The sequence below is a fragment of the Apteryx rowi genome, unplaced genomic scaffold (assembly GCF_003343035.1).
Source record: "Apteryx rowi isolate R43461 unplaced genomic scaffold, aptRow1 scaffold_36, whole genome shotgun sequence".
Classification (NCBI taxonomy): domain Eukaryota; kingdom Metazoa; phylum Chordata; class Aves; order Apterygiformes; family Apterygidae; genus Apteryx; species Apteryx rowi.
In genome coordinates, this window is record NW_020450085.1 from 1,192,790 (window position 1) to 1,210,160 (window position 17,371).

The following is a 17,371-nucleotide window of genomic DNA, read 5'->3' on the forward strand; positions in this document are numbered from 1 at the left end:
TTTTCTTTTCAGAAAAATGAAGCTGAAATCTATTACTCTGTCCCCGCCCAACAAAACACATGTGCAGCACAGAAAAAAATCCTTTTCCATAACAGCATTGGCAATACCCATTCTTTCACTGCAACTTAAACAACACTGTGACAAATACTTATTTGAATTCCAGAATCTTCTGCATTTTTTTCCCCCCATTTTGCTGTCTTTCTGAAATGACAGGGAAGTAAACTTGCCTCTTCTGAAAGTCCCTGCTTACAACTTCCTCACCTTCAGCAAGAAATCAGCAAGAATGCATCTTTCGTCCTTCGACCACCCCTCTATTATGGTAAGTATCTTCCTTTCCCTTCTTGCTGAAGTAGCCATTTTGAATATACAAATGTCAGGGTTACGTTAAAAGAGCAAATTAGCATATGAACAGGCTTAACACTAAATTGAAAATTATGTTTTCAGCTCCACTTCATATTTTTCAGAATGATTTGCCATTTTAGATTTTTACTCAGCCATATTTCACCAAAATAAATAAATAATATTGATAGGTATCATCAGAACACGTGGGATTTTAAGCCCAAAGAATAATTAAGTTTCAAGATCTCACTTCCTCCCTGGTGACTACTCTTCACCGGCCTAATACTGTTTTAGACCATTTATTTTATGTCTTGTAGAATACCTCTACAGCTTTGTAGAAGATCAATACCTCTAAAACTTCCATTTCAGAATGGAAAACTCATTCAACTATGACCACTGATCTAGTTGACTACATTCCAACTATTTMTTTTGCTACAACGTACAATGAAGCCAAAATGCAAGTTCAAAAGTCTCACATAGGAGAAAGACAACTACTGGAAAGCATCATTCCTCAGTCTAGCCAGATACAAATCTCAGAGGACATGCAAGAGATGATCCCTGCATAGACAGAGTGGAGGTCCAGAGATAGTAGAAAATAACAATCAGATAAACAAGAGCTCCTCTAACTTTATGTAATTCTTCAGCAGAACTTTATTGCAATTGCAAAAACCATAACAACACGTTCTAGTGAAAGTTTGGCCTGTTAGCTCAAGGTTCTGTCATAGTATTATATGTGCTGATATTTTCCAGGCCTGATGAGTCTTTGCAAGTCATGAGGAAGCCTAAGTCTACACTTGGTTTTCTAGGAACAGTATCATGATGAGGATGGGAATAAGGAGGAACATCCACAACAGCAGCTCTTCTTAGTTAATCACAGGGCTCCTGTAGACTTACCAGACTCTACAAGAGATGGCTCCACTTTCACAGTGCTTGTCTGTCTGTTTTACAGTCACTGGATGAATCAAGCTCTTAGCCTTTACACCATTTACAAAAAGAAATTCATTAATGGCTTAAAATTTGCAGTGCTCTTGGCATGGCCAGAATACTTTGTCTTTTTGTTTTGCTTAAGCCTTGTGCTGTTTAATTCTCCACTGAATTGAAGCAACAGCATACAAGCAATACCTGTCAGAAGCTCTCACCGTTGGCAGGCCAGAAGCAGACACATCTGACACAGCAGCTGAAGGCAGCCCATTAGAGACAGTTCCTCATCTGACCCAAACAGCTTTAATACTTCCAACAGCGCTGCCAAACTCCGGTGACAAAAACATATTGTGCCTCTGGGCAACACAACAGCCACCAGTTGAAGCCATCCGCCCCCCTGCAGCGTGCTGAACGGCTGCTGCAGCAGCGATGCCTACAAAAGGCTGTCACGGGCGAACTGCGGGCGATCTGTCGGACAGGAGCCATAGGCACGCTCCAGGCTCAGGCCCGGCTCGCGGTTCGGGGCCGTCAGGAAAGGGGGAGGGCAGGCTTGGAGGGAACCCAGCCATTGTACTTGCACAAACACGCAGGAGATGAATACACAAGAACAAGTTTGACTCTGAACAAAAGCATATTCTTTTGTTTAATAGGAAAATAGCCTTACACAATCACACCATCTGCAGCCCTCTCAACCTTGCCCCTTTAACTATTTCAGTCAGTAGCCATCATCAGCCAAACCTGGCAGAATGGTGGTGGGCTCAAAGATAACTATGTTCCTACAAAGCAGGCAGCTGGGGAGACCAGGAACAACTTAGAAGTGACCAAATTGAGGATTAGGTTGGAGCACGAGCTCACATCTTACAACATACCAAGGAATCCAGAAGAGAACAAGCTCATTTAAATGCTGTAACTGCACGCAAAGCGCCCTAAAGACTTCAAGTCAAATTAGCCACAAGACAAATCCAGGAAACAATGCCTCGTTAGTGCTGCTGCTTCTGGAATGACTTGTTTTACAGAACAGAAGAGAAGTAAACAGACTTGATATTTCTCAAGGAAGTACCATCACAAACTTAGATACGTGGGCAGTTTCATATTTCCCAGGTGAGGTGGCAAGTCAAGTTACATAGAGCTTTAGAGCTCTAACAAAAAGGCAAAACAACTTCCTCTTAAATGTTCTCACGAAGAAGACCAACACATTTTTAAGCAACAGCAGTGGACTTCAGCAGAGGTGTGTGTTTGAGACAGAAAGACGAAGTCCATCTGTCAGTAGAGAACAACTACAGAGCCAAATGGGAACAAAGGAGAAAGTAAGAGCCTGGAACAAGCAGCCTGAGCTCTAAGCAACTAAATCTTTTTCTTATACACAGAAAAGGTTTTATATTTTAAAGAGTAGTATTCTCATTTGTATTTGCTATTACTTTAGGAAATGGAGCATTTAATAATGCAGGAAAGGCTGGGAAAGGCCACAGGAATTTAATGAGTTAAAGATTTACAGCCAGTTTGTCCCCCACAACAAGACTGTGGGGCTCCTGATGGCACCAGAGGGTTGGAGAATCCAGACTAGATCTTTTAGTGGTAAAGGCTAAGCGGAACGTTACTTTCTTTCTGGATCTTTCATTTTGCTAGAGCTAGAGTAAGGGGAAGGGTCTTTTCAAACAACTACCATTTTACAGAGAGAAGATTTATCCCTATTACCCAGACTCTGTTCCCAGTGTTAAAATCAAAGGGCCTCCAACTAGGAAAAGACATGGTGAAAGCAGCTGTTACTGTAAGGAGCATTTACATCTCTTGTACTACTGACCTAATAGTGTACATCCTAAAAGGATTTCATGTTACAAGCACCAACAATTCCAGATATTTTTGACCATGGGAAAGGACTTAAAAAAAAATAATAACAACACACACACATAAAACCATACCAACCCAGAATGCTTAATAGAGGTATGAATACAAATAAATCTGCTCTGTGCATAGAGGAGTCTCAACACAGAATACAATCTATATGCAGGTTAAAAAGAAAAAAAAAAGTATCTATTTAGATAGTGGAACTCCAAGGGGTTCCGTTTTCAAGCATTCTTGAAAACTGACATATACTTTTCCCAGTTGTTGGGCAGATGCTCACATTACTACTGGAATCATGGGATCAAGACCAGTTGGGTATCTTCGTATTTGGTATTAACTCTCAATCTGTTACAGTTTACAGTGGAAACAGATTAAGAACAGAAAAGAGACAAGTTTGAAGAAAAATAATTTACATGGTATGGATGTTAAATGGAGTGTTAAAATCCAGAATTTTATGAATACTTCTAATTACCTGAAAAATCTCTCTCATGAACAGGTATCTTCCCCCACAACGAGAGGATGGGGGGAAAATAGGTGTTTTCAGTTACCCTGCATATCTTCCTCAGCAAAGGACTTTCTGTTACAACCCCGGTCTTTTCTACAGTCTCCCTGTCCCTCCCTCCATCCTTTCCCCTCCTCCTTTCACTGCACACAACATTGTCAGCTTTTTAAATGCTGGGAAGCCCCTCTCCTGAGGGCTCTGGGAAGCCACGTGTGCCTTGCTTATCATGCAGCCTTACTGATGGACATCAATCTCCTTGGATATTAGGTCAGAACTGTTCATAAAAAGCTTAAATATCYAAAAAGACAATTTTAATTAGGCAAGATCGTTTTACAAAAGCTAACCAGCTTTCACTAGTTATCCAGACACAAGATTCTAAATCAAACTGAAAAACTAAAAGAAAGGAAACCAAACAGTCCCATAACAGAAGGAAAGACGACCTCATTTGTTTGTCTTTAGGGTTTTTCTTCCTCTTCTCCTTAGGTATTAAAGCTTTGACTCTTCCCTCACCTTCAGAGTTCCCTTCCGCTTGACTCTCTTGATCTCGCTCCAGAGGCCTCATCATTACAATTAATCTCCAGTGGACATTGCCTTTATTTTCTCCACAGGCAATGGCCCAATTCAATTCCTGAAAGGACGCTTGTTTCCAAATTATAAAATCAGCTGCAAATATTAACCAGATCCCACAGGTGGGATTCACCTGACTAAATTTAGACTCTGCAGTGTAGATGAGCTCATCACTGGGATAAAATTAAGACCTGTAAATGCCCGTTTTTCAATGAATATAAAATGAATCTTGCCTAAAGTTAGAGGGGAGAAAGAAGAGGAAGAAATTCATGTCATACACCCCCAAAACCATTTGTTCCCCTCATAATCTGCATAGAGAAAGGGGAAGAAACTGAAGCACATATGAAGAACACAGACAATATTCTGAATTTCTTCCTATGCTTGAGCATCGTTACAAGAAGTTTACCTCTGACTCCAGAGCACAGGCTTTTAGGAATAGCGCAGCCGACCTGGCGTTGCTGGAATGCGAGTGATCACAGAAGCACGCTCAGCCACCTCCTTTCACCAAGTAACAGTTCAATCCCAATCTACAGGCTCATCAGTAATTATCAAAACAATATGTCATGCCTTTTGATTAGCACAGTATAATCAAGGGAAGGAGGAAAAAAAAAAAGGCAGTACTAGCAGTACTAGCACCAAGGTCTTCTCTGAAATTCTTATGAGAGAAAAAAAATTTAAAACAGACTTATAAACACAGATCTCAATTTTGGAAGTTACCACATGAATTCAGTGACAACCTATGTGAGACATCATAACTTCTAATATTGCAAAAATACTTGCATTTATTCAGAAAACTGTTCAAAATAATCTGTGGCCCTGTAGAATTGAGGGCACAGTCCTGCTGGATAGGCAAGCCAGCATCAGATGGAACAACCTATAATCTGCAAATCAAAAATTTGTTGTGCTAGCAACTGAAAACATGAGAGAACAGCCATTTTGAGCTCCAGACTACCACAATACCCAGAAATTAATCCTAGGTCTGCACTGCAGTGGTTACTAAAAGGTACTAAGGATTTCCTAGTCCTACCAGGGCCTACTGTGGGTTACAGAGAAGCTGGATCTACCTCAGGCTGCTTTGCTGTGCTCTGACAAAGAGGGGTTACTCCAGCATGTCCTCATTAGAAAGGGAGAAGACACCCGTGAGGAAAGTAGAGAGGGACCTACAGGAACCCTGTGCTACCATCTAACTTCCCAAACCTGCCCACTGCGAAGATAAACCCTTTGGGTAGGAAAGGTGATGTACCAGGTTACTTTGTAAGGACCTTGGGACAACCAGGAAATTTGGTTATATTCCAAAGTGGTCCCTGAGAGCGATTACCTTGTTTGGGAACCACTGCCTTAATACAAGGATAGGAAGAATAGAAGAGCAGCTGCTTCATTAGCAAAGGTAGGAGGAAAAGTGCTTGGTGAACTGTGCCACAACCGCAGCCACCCAAGAGCAATGAGAAAATGGGCCTTCAAATGCTGTAACTGGAACACAGTACAAACAGCTTTCTTGGTGAAAGAATCTCATGTATAAAACCTTCTGAGTCGCTGCTTTGACTAGAGTCTGTCATAGGTACATGAGCTACCTGGCTCAGGTACCAGCGGGTGGCATTCACAGCTCACCAGGTGCTACAAGATCTGAGAAGCAGAGTAAAAGGCAAAGAGAAAAACCAGCGTGCTCTTCTCTGTTGAGGGAGAACTTACAATGATGTAAGCAGTGGGAACTTTCAATATCAATAAATAAAATAAGGTAGTCTGTCTCCACTGAATTGCACTGTACAGAAATCACTATGATTTATAACTTCTGCCTAGATCCAATTGCAGAGGAAAAAGAAAAATCTCTCTCTGCGTGCCTCTCATACTAAGCATATACCATCTCTTGCATATACCATCTCTTGCCTGTGCAAGACACAAGAACAACCAAGACTGCCTGCTTTACATGGACAAAATATTAAAGGAATTAATTCCTAAGGCTGTGGGAAAATACTGTGGGAGAACTTCCAAATCACACATTCTGCTCATTTAAGCTAAGCTGCTTAATCAAGTTAATTGAAGGAATCAAGAAAGCATCTGGAGAAGAATGCATTCTCCAACCATTCTCTTGCCATTCCTGATCTTGTTACTTTTTGCTGGGTGGAAGTTCCCATTCTGGCACAGTACCATCTAGCATCAGCCATCATGCTGATTACCATCCGTTAGTTCTGTTTAGTACACAGACATGAAATTTAAATGTACTTTTGTTATTTATTTACAAACTATTTACAAGCTATTTATTTACAAACTATTAATGTACTGGACACGAAGCAACTATATAATGCTTTGCGTTAGCAATGGAAGTGTAGCTGAATATTAGAGTTACAAATTAAAAATGACCAATAAAAAGTAATATCCTTTCTTCACAAACAATTTTTTACCAAATTTTGGGTTGGTAAGACAAACATGACAGAAGCATCCTCTCTTTAAGAAGGCAATTGATTAGTATGTGGTGAGGAACAGATAAGAACCTACAAAAATGACAAGTTCTAAGTATCAGTCACATAAATGACATTTTAATTGAATTTTGTATCTACAAAAGACACTGTGAATAGAGTTAAAATTCTTACAAAACAACAATTTTCTCCCCCAGCTATTAAGGCAGAGTTATTAAAACAAAAGATAATCCTCTTTATTTCAAAAACTAATTATTACTTACAAATTTTTTCTTGTACCATAAAAGACCTAAACGCAAGACCTGCATTCTACTAGGAAGCTCATCAGCTCACAGATCTTCACTATAATACAGTAACTGCTAGAATTTTCCTTTATGATTGTATTTATAAGATAGACTGTCAAGCTCAGCTTTGGTTCTAGCATACTACCTTTCTTACCATTTAGAATAACAAATACAAAACACTGGGGAAGCACGATATGCAAATATTCAGATCAAAAAAGTACAAGCAGAATATCCCTTGTGAAAGCCACTTAGGTGGGAACTCTACGATAAAAGTTACATTAAAATGTCAATTATGACTAGGTGTAAGGASATCCAAAGGCAGCATCCAGCGCAGATTTTTCACGAGGGGTGTAAGCAGATGCACAGTTTGGGTGCTCGAATGAACCAAGTGCCTAAACTTTCTACACTGTCGCTAGAGCTCCAGAAGAAAATCTGAAGAACTAAGCTGTTTGCTGCAGTGACCACTATGCTGCCTACATTACTTAGACAGCTAAATTAGATGCCAGACTCAGGCAATTATTTCCCACTGTCTCCAACACTCAAYGTTTAAAAAACAAACAAACAAACAAACAAACCCCTTCCATATTAATTATCTCCATACATTTGCAGAGGCAGGAGCGGGCCTCAGCACACTGGAGGAACAACCGTAGTACATTACACTGACAACCAACCCAGAACCCTCCGGCTGCAGGAAAAAAAAGGAATAGTCTCCCCCCACCAGTGACATTTCTTCTCAGCCTCGGGCCTTGCTCCCCCAAGTTCCAAGCCATTTTACCAAAAGAAAGAAAAACCCACCACCAACAATAAAAAACCCTAAAAATAAAGGGCAAGAGCTGGTTTCTACACTCATTCAGACTTYCTGCTCAAATGCCCTCTCTTAGCAGGGCATGGATGGAGTACAGCAGTAAGAGCCAGGTCAGTCGTCCTCGCGGCCCGGGAACGTTGATATATTTCAGCTTGAATTTCCCTTTGGCATTTTCTTCCACCAGTCAAATTGCAATGGCTTGACACAGATGCCTTTTTTTTTTTTTCCTCCTTCTTTTGTACTACCATTCAACACTGCTAGAAAGAGGGGCCTGCAAGTAAACCGTTGGTTCTTGTTACGAGGTCTAAGGGTGGGAAATGCAAGGCAGTGATAGACATTGCCGATGGCTCAGTGAAAAAAAGTGTCATGTGAAGGACCACTGCATCCCTAGAGGTCGGCTCAAGGCAGCAGCCTGGTGCGGGTCCCCCTGCCATGGCCGCTCGGCGGCAGGGCCGCGCGAGGTGAAGGCAGGCAGGCAGGCAGCCCTGTCGCTGCTGCCTCCTTGCAGCAGATCATTATGCCAAGCAGCTCGCAGCGACTCCAGTAGTTTCACTCGTGCACCTCGCCTGGGAAATGCATTTTCACTACTTGTTTAGTTTGTTACATCCATACTTTATGGTACATGGCTATGAAAAGTTATCACAGAGGTGAAACCCTGTTCCCTTCCTTCTCTCTACCTACATATTTTGCTTCAAATATCATTAATATACATTTTAAAAAAACCTTAAGAATGACCAGTATATGTTCCAGGTCTCATGCTCATACTTGTTTAATAAATCTTGTTATATTTAAACCTTAAAGGGTAAGACACAATATATGCTATAGCAAGTTCTTCCTGAGCAGATTTTCACACCTTTGGTAGATGGTCCTTCCACTTACAGCATCAGATTTTAGTCTACACAGGTCATCCATGACGTACATGCAGGATTTTCTAGACTTCTCCAAAGAGTTAGGCCAGCACTGCCCAAAGTACCAAGGAACTTCTTTATTTGGTATTACAATCATTTTAAATAATCAGTAGCCTCTACGCACTATTTCCTTTTGAATAGGAAAGATGACAGAAAAAACACACCCTTTTTATCTTGCAACATCAAAACCACAGATTATGTAAATATTTGGTGAATGACCAGTACAGCAGAAGCAAGAATATCGCAATAGTATTTCCCAGATGTTAACAACATCAGAGACCAACAATGCTGGATTCCACCAAGATGCTAGGAGCTGGTACAAGCTAGGCATAACACTGTCACGCAACAGCGCCTGCAAAACGCGGTTGGGATGGCAGCGATGGTTGTCTTTTCTACACTTTGATGCGTCATAATCGTTACTTCAAACAACTTCTCTTATCTCTGACACGCTTGACAATGATTTTCAACAACAAAAGGGAAATTAATGTTTTGGCTTAAGCCACATGGCAATTTATGAAAGCAAGATGCCGTAACCGCAGGCCAAACACGAGCACCTCGACAAGCCCCGGGGGGCCACGGCCCCACAGCGAGCCCCGGGCGACCGAGCTCCGCGCAGAGCTGCTGTGCTGGAGAAGGGAAAGAAGCCATCAAAGCTCAGAAAGGCTCCGATAAAATATCACAGCTCATTCCCAAAACACCAACCCCGTATACACAAGACATCTTGCCCACAGAATCCAAGGGAATAGTTATGAAAAACAGAATTTAATTCATCAGAGCAGCCACAGGATAAACATATGCACAAAGGGCCGGCTACCACTTCTTTTCCATGCAAATGCTAAAGCCATAAGCCTGCGCACGTGAGCAAGCTGGAGCCCCAAAGCATTACAACTGCCTTGAAAAGTGTTCAGCCCATTCTGATACCGCAAAATCAGCTCCTACATTTAAGTCCAGGCAGACTGTGATGATAAACTTTAGTGAAAAGATACTCAATTCTCCATGCAAATGTATCACGCTGAAGTCTGAAAAAATATCTACAAAGTAAATCTTTTTACAGGCTAAGTASGAAAAAGCTTTGAGGATAACCAAACAAATGGGGAAGTTTAATTTTAATGTTTCTTTTTTTAGCTCAACTAAGAGTCTCTCTCAGCCAGAAAAGTAAATAATCCCTAACACCTAAACGATGCCATAAATACTGGATTTCAATATTAACTCTTAAATCCCCAATTAACTGGATTGATTTTTGAGATTATTTCTAATTTAAGCCTAGAATTCTCATAAATGAAGTCAAATATAAGAATATTTTTACAGATGCACTGCAAAATTATAGGTAATTACAGAGCAAGGAATACTAGTAGGAACAAATTACTATTTGAACTCAACTCATTTTAAAGTAACCATTTGCTTAAAAAATTACAATGATTCTGCTGTCAAACATGTGACAGTTTGATTAAAAACATAGCAGAGCTTATTCTGGAAGTGCAGTTTAAAATATTTAACTTGGAAGATAAAAGTTTAAAAAGAAAAAGCATCAATATAGGGCCCAGGATTATTCTGTATGTCCACACTCCCCTTAAAGTAATTCTCAGACCAAGAAATCTTTTATAATGTGGTTAATAACTTATAAAATAACTAAAGCCGTAGATTCAGAACTCTCCTTATCCCACGCTCAATCCGATTACTTCGCAGTCCAAGCACAGGCTGGGCCGTCAGCGTTCGCTAACCTGCAAGGTAACAGAGCAGTCGCTGACAAAACTGGGCACTGATTGTGTATCTGTTCGTGCGGTTTCTGTTTTAAGATATTTTCTTTAACTAGGAAATGAACTCAAAGTTTGGGGGAATAGTTCAGTCTTTAATGATAACAAGAGCCTACTTTCTCCCAAGGCAAATTCTGGCCTGCCTTGGTCAAGCTGTTTTCAGGCCAGCCAGCAGCTTTTTGGGAATTCTGCTCTCTACAGATTCATAAAGAACCACTGGAAGATGGGATCTTTCAATTCAGAAATATTTGAATTTTTTGAATGGATTACATTTTTAGGTTCATTCAGGAAAGAAAAAATTCAGAATTAGGAAGGATGACTCACTGAAGGAGCACTATGTCAGGGTTAAAAATGAATATAAAATAACAAAAAGCACACATTTTGCTGGAGAACGTGAGACATGCACATTAATTTAAGCACACAGATCATCTGTCCTTTCCTAACAGTTCTTTCACTACTCCCAGCAGGAAAGAAGAAACATCTCAAACTGACAGCCAGCATTTCATGCCTTCAGATGCTCTGTTTCTATGGCAGGTACACAAACATTGCCAGATCTCCTTGTTAATCAAAAATGCCATGACAGCTTGCAATTTGCTCACACGAATAAAACAATTTTGTCAAATTTAAGATGATCACGTATGTTTAGCTTAAATAGAATCATATTACAGATTGTATCAGTCTGCATGGTTTGTAACTTTGTCAATCAGTTGCAGATTAATATAAATACCAAACTAATGAAATGYATTAAATTACACTTTCAATGAGTCTTGTAGCTTAGTCTAGTCTGGCTAGACTAGTTCTCTCATTTAATATGTCTTTATTCATATTTACAAAGCTTCAGTCAAGTTCTCATAAAATCATCAGCTAAATACAGTTAGAAAATACTGATGAACTAATAGTAATGTTTCTTAATTTTCTTTCCACTACATTTTTAAATAGTTTTAAAGAGGAAAAAAACCACCATCTAGATCATTGCCATCCCTACAGTTACCATGCAAGGAATTCTGTGGACTGCACATTCTCAGTATAAAATATACAGCCAATGCAAATACTTTATGCAGTAGAAGTTTCCTAAATGATGACGTCCAATATCCATCACTAATATTGCATCCCTCCACTGGAGGGAATGTATTTCTGCATTCATTGAAGAGGAGATAGAGGAGAAGTGGCTAAAATTAAATGATAATTGATTCTCTAAACCTCCTGGCAGTTTTGAAAAATCCCACCTTTTTCCACAGGTCTAAAACTATGCAAGTGCTCTCAGATAATTAACTATCCCTTGAAAGAGCAATTCTAAACTAAGACACTGATTTTTAAACATTCAGGAAACTCCACTTTTAATAAAGGCTACTGAATTAAAAAAAAAGGTAATGACATTGCTCAAACTAATGAATATTGCTATCTAATCACAAGGAAAAAGAAAAAAAAAAAAGAAAATCACATGAGGTTGCTGCTGCTAGTTGTAAAAGGAGCTTGAACCGTGTCTAGCTACCAGCCCCACATTTCCCCCTCACRCAGAGCTTTGCTGTATTCAGGTACCAAGCAGGAAAACTGGAGAAGCAATACAAAAATGAAATGCAAGTTCTCTCTCCACTCCTCACTTATACCCCTTTATTGAAGACTAAAGACAGAAGAGATCCAGTCTTTCTAGTCTCCCTCTAGAAGGGGCCGCAGCTACCCCCCGAAAGGGAAGTTYTGGGAGGCAGAGCTATCACAGCTCAGACCCAGCTCAGATCCCAGGGCATGCACCCAGTTCTGCAGCAATGAAATCCTCGTTCTTCTGGCAAGACAGAGAGGTGGGCAATCTTATTTCTCTCTTAAAATCGCTTTGCAAAAATCTTCTTCAGAAGCTATTAACATTGAAAGAGTTGACCCAGTCGAACAAGCACACAAGTGCATTCTCGATTTTGGTGACAGGGTAAAACAGGAAAGGCAATATTAGAACTAGCTTTTGGAAATACATATATTTAAGTGAAGAAAGCAAACTCCGCTAAAGAGTTTGCTGTATGAAAGAATTAGCTATGCTACCAGCTCAAAGATGGATTTCATACTTTGCCACACTTTGTGCCGCACACCAAAGCTTACTGGTCACTTCAGCTGGCAAATCCTCCAAGATGAAGTTGCCAGGTCACCCAAATTTCACAGTGCAACACAAGAAAATCAGTCATCTGACACGTGCACCCAYACTGCAAGTATGAGCAGGATTAGTCTATGATCTCCAACCCAAAGAGCCAGGAAATAAGCAGAGAGAAGCAAAAATATTCGTACAAAATATTGCTCAGCATTGGTCTAAATTCAAGTGACTTTAGTATAAACAGATTTAGGTCAGGGCTGAGAAGTCGCGATAAATCCCACCCATGCTTAGTCTAGCGTTTTATTCCTTACTRTAGGCAGAAATCAGCTATAAACTCTCATGTGCTTTTTTGCCATGGACAAAACACAGCTCATGTTAAACTCATGTTAAATTTCTTGTTTCAGTTGTTACACAAATTAGGAGCTGCACTGCATCTGCCTCTGAGACAGATGAAGACACCCCTTTAAAAAAATGACACCTGCCCCCCAAATTGCATGCGTGTGAATTTAAATAGCCCAGTATCCTTTGCTACTCTTTGTTAGGTCCAAAAGGAGCCAAAGGCAGGACAGAAGTACAAGATCCCACTTCAGAAACATGCCAGGCATTACAGATTTTTGAGCATAAACCCTGTTTTTCCTTGTTTTTATTACAAGATCTTCAGTTGTCTTTCGGTGCCTTGACTGAGAGTGCTTGAGCTCAACCCACCACCCGCTGTGGGCATGCCCAGTATTTAATAGGGCAGCGTAGCCAAAATGATAGCTGTAAGGTTTTAATCAAACATTGCTAATAAAATTCCAACTTTAGATCTCAGCTTGAAGTCACAGCACCCCTCAAGCACTGCTCTGTTACGCAGCACTGCTCCCTAAATGTAAGCCTTGCTTCCCCACTATCCTCTTGGGTGCATTTTTCCACTCTGCCACCTAGACTGTCAGAGCACCCTGGGTTTAAGCTTAACTTTAAAATTAAATCTCTCTAGGTCAAGGATWTTTTTCTTGAGTAGTGGACAATACTGATTATGCTGTCAGCTCTCTGCAAAAAAACAATTTAATCACCATAAAGTCTAAAAGACTATGGGCTGCAGAGCAATACAAGGGGACAAAGCAAAACAAGGGAGTTTTCCCTGACATCATCCTCTAGTATGATGACATCATCCTCTAGTATGATGACATCATCCTCTAGTATGATGACATCATCCTCTAGTATGATGACATCATCTTAAATGAGATTCGGATAGCTCCCAGTCACCAATCCCACCATTTCAACTACTACTTTTACCCTAGAGAGAGCACATGTCAAGTACGCAGACGTCTTCAAGCATTGACAGTTTAACTAAATAACTTTCTTAAAATAAATGACAACAGTTGGTTGTTGGTTAATAGTAAATTCTGGATTGAGCCCTGGTGGAGTGGTGCACCCCAGTATACTCGCAGGATAYGGTCAGCCAACTGTACTAGTGATCMATGTGCATCTTTCCAAAGCAAAAAACAAACAAGCAATAAATCCAACCTTCCCCAAGCAAACAAGAAAAAAAMCCCAAAACATGAGCATAAGTTGCAGAAAGTAAAAAGGTTTGAAGGCATAAGTACAGCTTCCAAGAAATGCATGATGCATTAACATCTTATCCCACAGCATAGCAGTATATCAGCTGAGTTATGAGTAGCCTCAATTGTATTTAAAAAAGGCAGGTTAAGACATCCCAGAAGGATGCGTGTGTTACAGGAAATGACACAGATCCACTAGCATGTATACAATCACATGAAAAATAAGTGTGGGCAAAGGAGCTGATCTGGAAAGTTTCAATCCATAGCAAATGTTTATTTTCAAACAATAAGTCTAACAACAATAATTTACAGAAATATAAGCAAATATTCGCAACCTTACAGTAAGTTTGGACTAAAAAAAAAAAAAAAAAAAAGGTTAATCTTCCATTGGGCAGCCTTAACCGTTGCCTTTATCACAGAAAGTGGATCTATATTGGCTTAATAAATACTTTAAGACCCTAGGACAACATGTGTGGCCTACATTTCCATTAGCCTCAAGTTGTGTACTTTATTAACATAGCTCAGCGAGTCTAAACTAAATTAGCTGTGTCAATCTAAACAGAGTTTTGCCAGCGTGGACTCTTTCACAACCCAGCAGACATGAGTCAAGGCTTGTTTCCTGCACCACAAAACTCAGCCCGGCATCCCACAGCACACCAGCCAGCGCCACCCGCCACGGCCACTCTCCTTCGGCTGTAAGCCAGGACTTCTGAAGCCCAGCAAAATTTGTCAAACCACTATCCTGGAAAACCTGGTAAAATGAAAATACTTTTAGCTTCCTTTATGTTTACTTTCTATTAAGAACCACCGTGCATTTATCCTCACAAACAGAGGGAGGAGATGGAAGYGAACAGGAACACTGCTCTCCATTACCACTGCTCGAGCTGGGATTTACAGTGCCTAGGAGCACCTTGAAAGCCTCAAGTGACGTTGCCATAGTGCAAAAAGATGCAAGGAAAGGATGTCAGGGCAGCAATAGTGAGCACGCAAGGAGGCTAAAGAGAAAAAGACAACTAAAACACAGCATGACTTACAGAACTTGAACCTAGTGAAGATACCCCTTCATCCTCTTTTTCTCAGCTGGGAGGAATTACCAAGATAGGACAGCTATRTATTTAACATGATGTTGCTAATTATTTTAATCAAGTATTTTTAAACAACAAACATCTCAGAAAACCACACTCTGCTGCCTTCTTCTTTATTTGCTGTCCCTGTGCCTCAAGTGTGCAGGCAAACAGGCTCCTCAAAGGAAGAGTTGCTGGCTGTCTGAATGAAAGAACAGCTCAAGTAACCATCACGCGGAGTCCTGCTGTACAGCACCAGTTCCACTGTGAAAAGCGTTTTCCTTCCCCAGAAGCAGAGCACAGTTACCCATCCACAGAAGAGGGGCAAACAGTAATTGTGAAGAAAAATGAGACAAAATTAGCTTGCTCAATTTTTCTCGGTACACAGAAAATCCATTACAATAAGTTTACACAGCAACAACGAAGCCTGACAAGTTAATGAGCTGCTGCATGTGGAGTCGCAGGAGAGACGGTCCGGCACTCAAATTCCTACACCACACAAAACACAAGTCAGAGATGACTGTAATTTGGTCAAACCAAAAAAAATCTGCTGTTCTGGTCCCCTCAAGAAGCACGATATTTGACTGGTACTTCTATGCAAAAAGAAAACACACCACCCTTTCAAGGCTGCTTGCAAGAACGCGGCATCGCTCTGTTAGGACAGAGCCCCGCAGCTTGCCGAACGGGGAGCCTGGCGCCACAGAGCTGCTCGAACCTTTGCAAAGACAAACGCGAGTCAGGAGAGCCCGCCGGTACCGGGCCTGGAGCACGGCGTCGCGGCGAGCACAGGGCTCTCCCAGCACAACCGTGCCGCTATGTACTTTCAGAGCGACACCCACATGAGGGCCTCAGCAAGGCACGGAGCCGTGAAGTTTTATAATCCTTCTGACGTAGGGAAGCACCAGCCCTGCCTTCAGCCCCGGCAGAGACACTGAGGCACAGCGCGGTCGTCCAAGGTCACCCAAAGCAGCAGCAAGGCACCGAGGCATATGAGCTACTAAAAAACACACTTGCATTACCAATGCCAGTTATAAAACTTCTGTTTGTTGTTAAGAGAACATACAGCATCTGGCATTATTCTGTCAGCAGCACCAAATAAATCTAACAGCAATTTGATATTCACGTCCCTGACAGACTGCTTTAGTTACAGAAACAACATTAAAAATGTAGCATCCTTTGAAATACGCTGCGCAAGTCAGACACAAGTTTCAGCCACAAGCAAKAGCAGCAGCAGCCCTGGGGGCTGTTATCTTCCCCCAGGAATCAGCTCTTCCCCAGCGTGGGGACATCTTATCAGGGATCGTTTCTGTCACCAAAGGCAAACAAAGTACTGAAATTATCAGTTGTGACTTAAGTGCTGAAGGGCTGCAGCCAATCTCAAAGTAGTGACTGAAGGAATAGCCGGTCACGGCTATATTTAGGATGCTCTCCCCCCGCACCACCCTACGCTGCGCGGTGTAAACATAAAGAAATAAAAACGACTTGCTGCCGGTATGAAATGCGCCACATCAGCTTCCTCCGCCGACCTTACCCCAAGAGCCCCTTGTGCAGCGAACGGGACGGAGGGACAGCGGGGCGCACGCTGCCCCGGCCTTTAGCCTTGCTGCAGGAATAGCGACACACAAACGAGAGCAAAGCCCGCAGCCGTGCTAGGAGGCTTCAGGAGTAACGAGAGGGCAGATTCAGTCAATACCTTTCTTTGTTGAAATTCAAGTCTAGCATACGAACTGGGGCTTTGCTACYGACGAAGGCTCAGCCTCCCTCTTTCTTACCCTTGCCAAGAAGATAGTTTAGCGTTTCAGATCTGTCTAAACAGTTGAACTGAGGTCTCTTTTTGCTGCCCGAAAAAGCATCAGCTAAACACTCTAAAATATTAGCTTATGGCACTCAGTAGGCGGGGGGGGGGGGTTGCTTTCACCAGCACGAAGTCAAATAAACTCAGTTTACAAAAGGCATGAGTCTTCAGCTATTTAACATCTAAAAGTACTTCTCTTTTGCAGCTCAGGAGAGTAATTTCTATTTTAAAAGATTTCTTTAAAAAGAGAAAAACAGAACATTTCAGAAGTGTATTTCCTTCAATGCTAGCTTCCAAAACAGCTCTGTTTAAAAAAAAGCTTCATCTCCCCACACTTTTTGTGCAACAAAACACACAACCGCCGTGCACAGAAGAACGCACCCGTCGCAAACTTACCATAAAAAACACCGCAGCAAATGCGCCGAGCCGGTACGCGCCGAGCGAGAGGATCCGGGGGAAAGACGCGACCCGCGAGTAAACAAACTCGGCGATAAAAGTAGCGGTGCCGGGCGGGAGCGCCGCGCCGGGGACCGCGCGGCCGCGGAGCCGCGAGAGGCGGCC

General features: G+C 41.6%; 1 protein-coding gene across 1 annotated transcript in view; it reads right to left on the minus strand.

Moving 5' to 3' along the window:
• SPSB4 (splA/ryanodine receptor domain and SOCS box containing 4) overlaps positions 1-17,265 on the minus strand; it is a 97,258-nt gene extending 79,993 nt beyond the window's left edge. The window contains exon 1 of the mRNA XM_026073074.1: positions 17,207-17,265. The gene's annotated coding sequence lies outside the window, so the exon portion shown is untranslated. The remainder of the gene's footprint in view (positions 1-17,206) is intronic.
• Between the last annotated feature and the right edge of the window lie 106 nt (positions 17,266-17,371).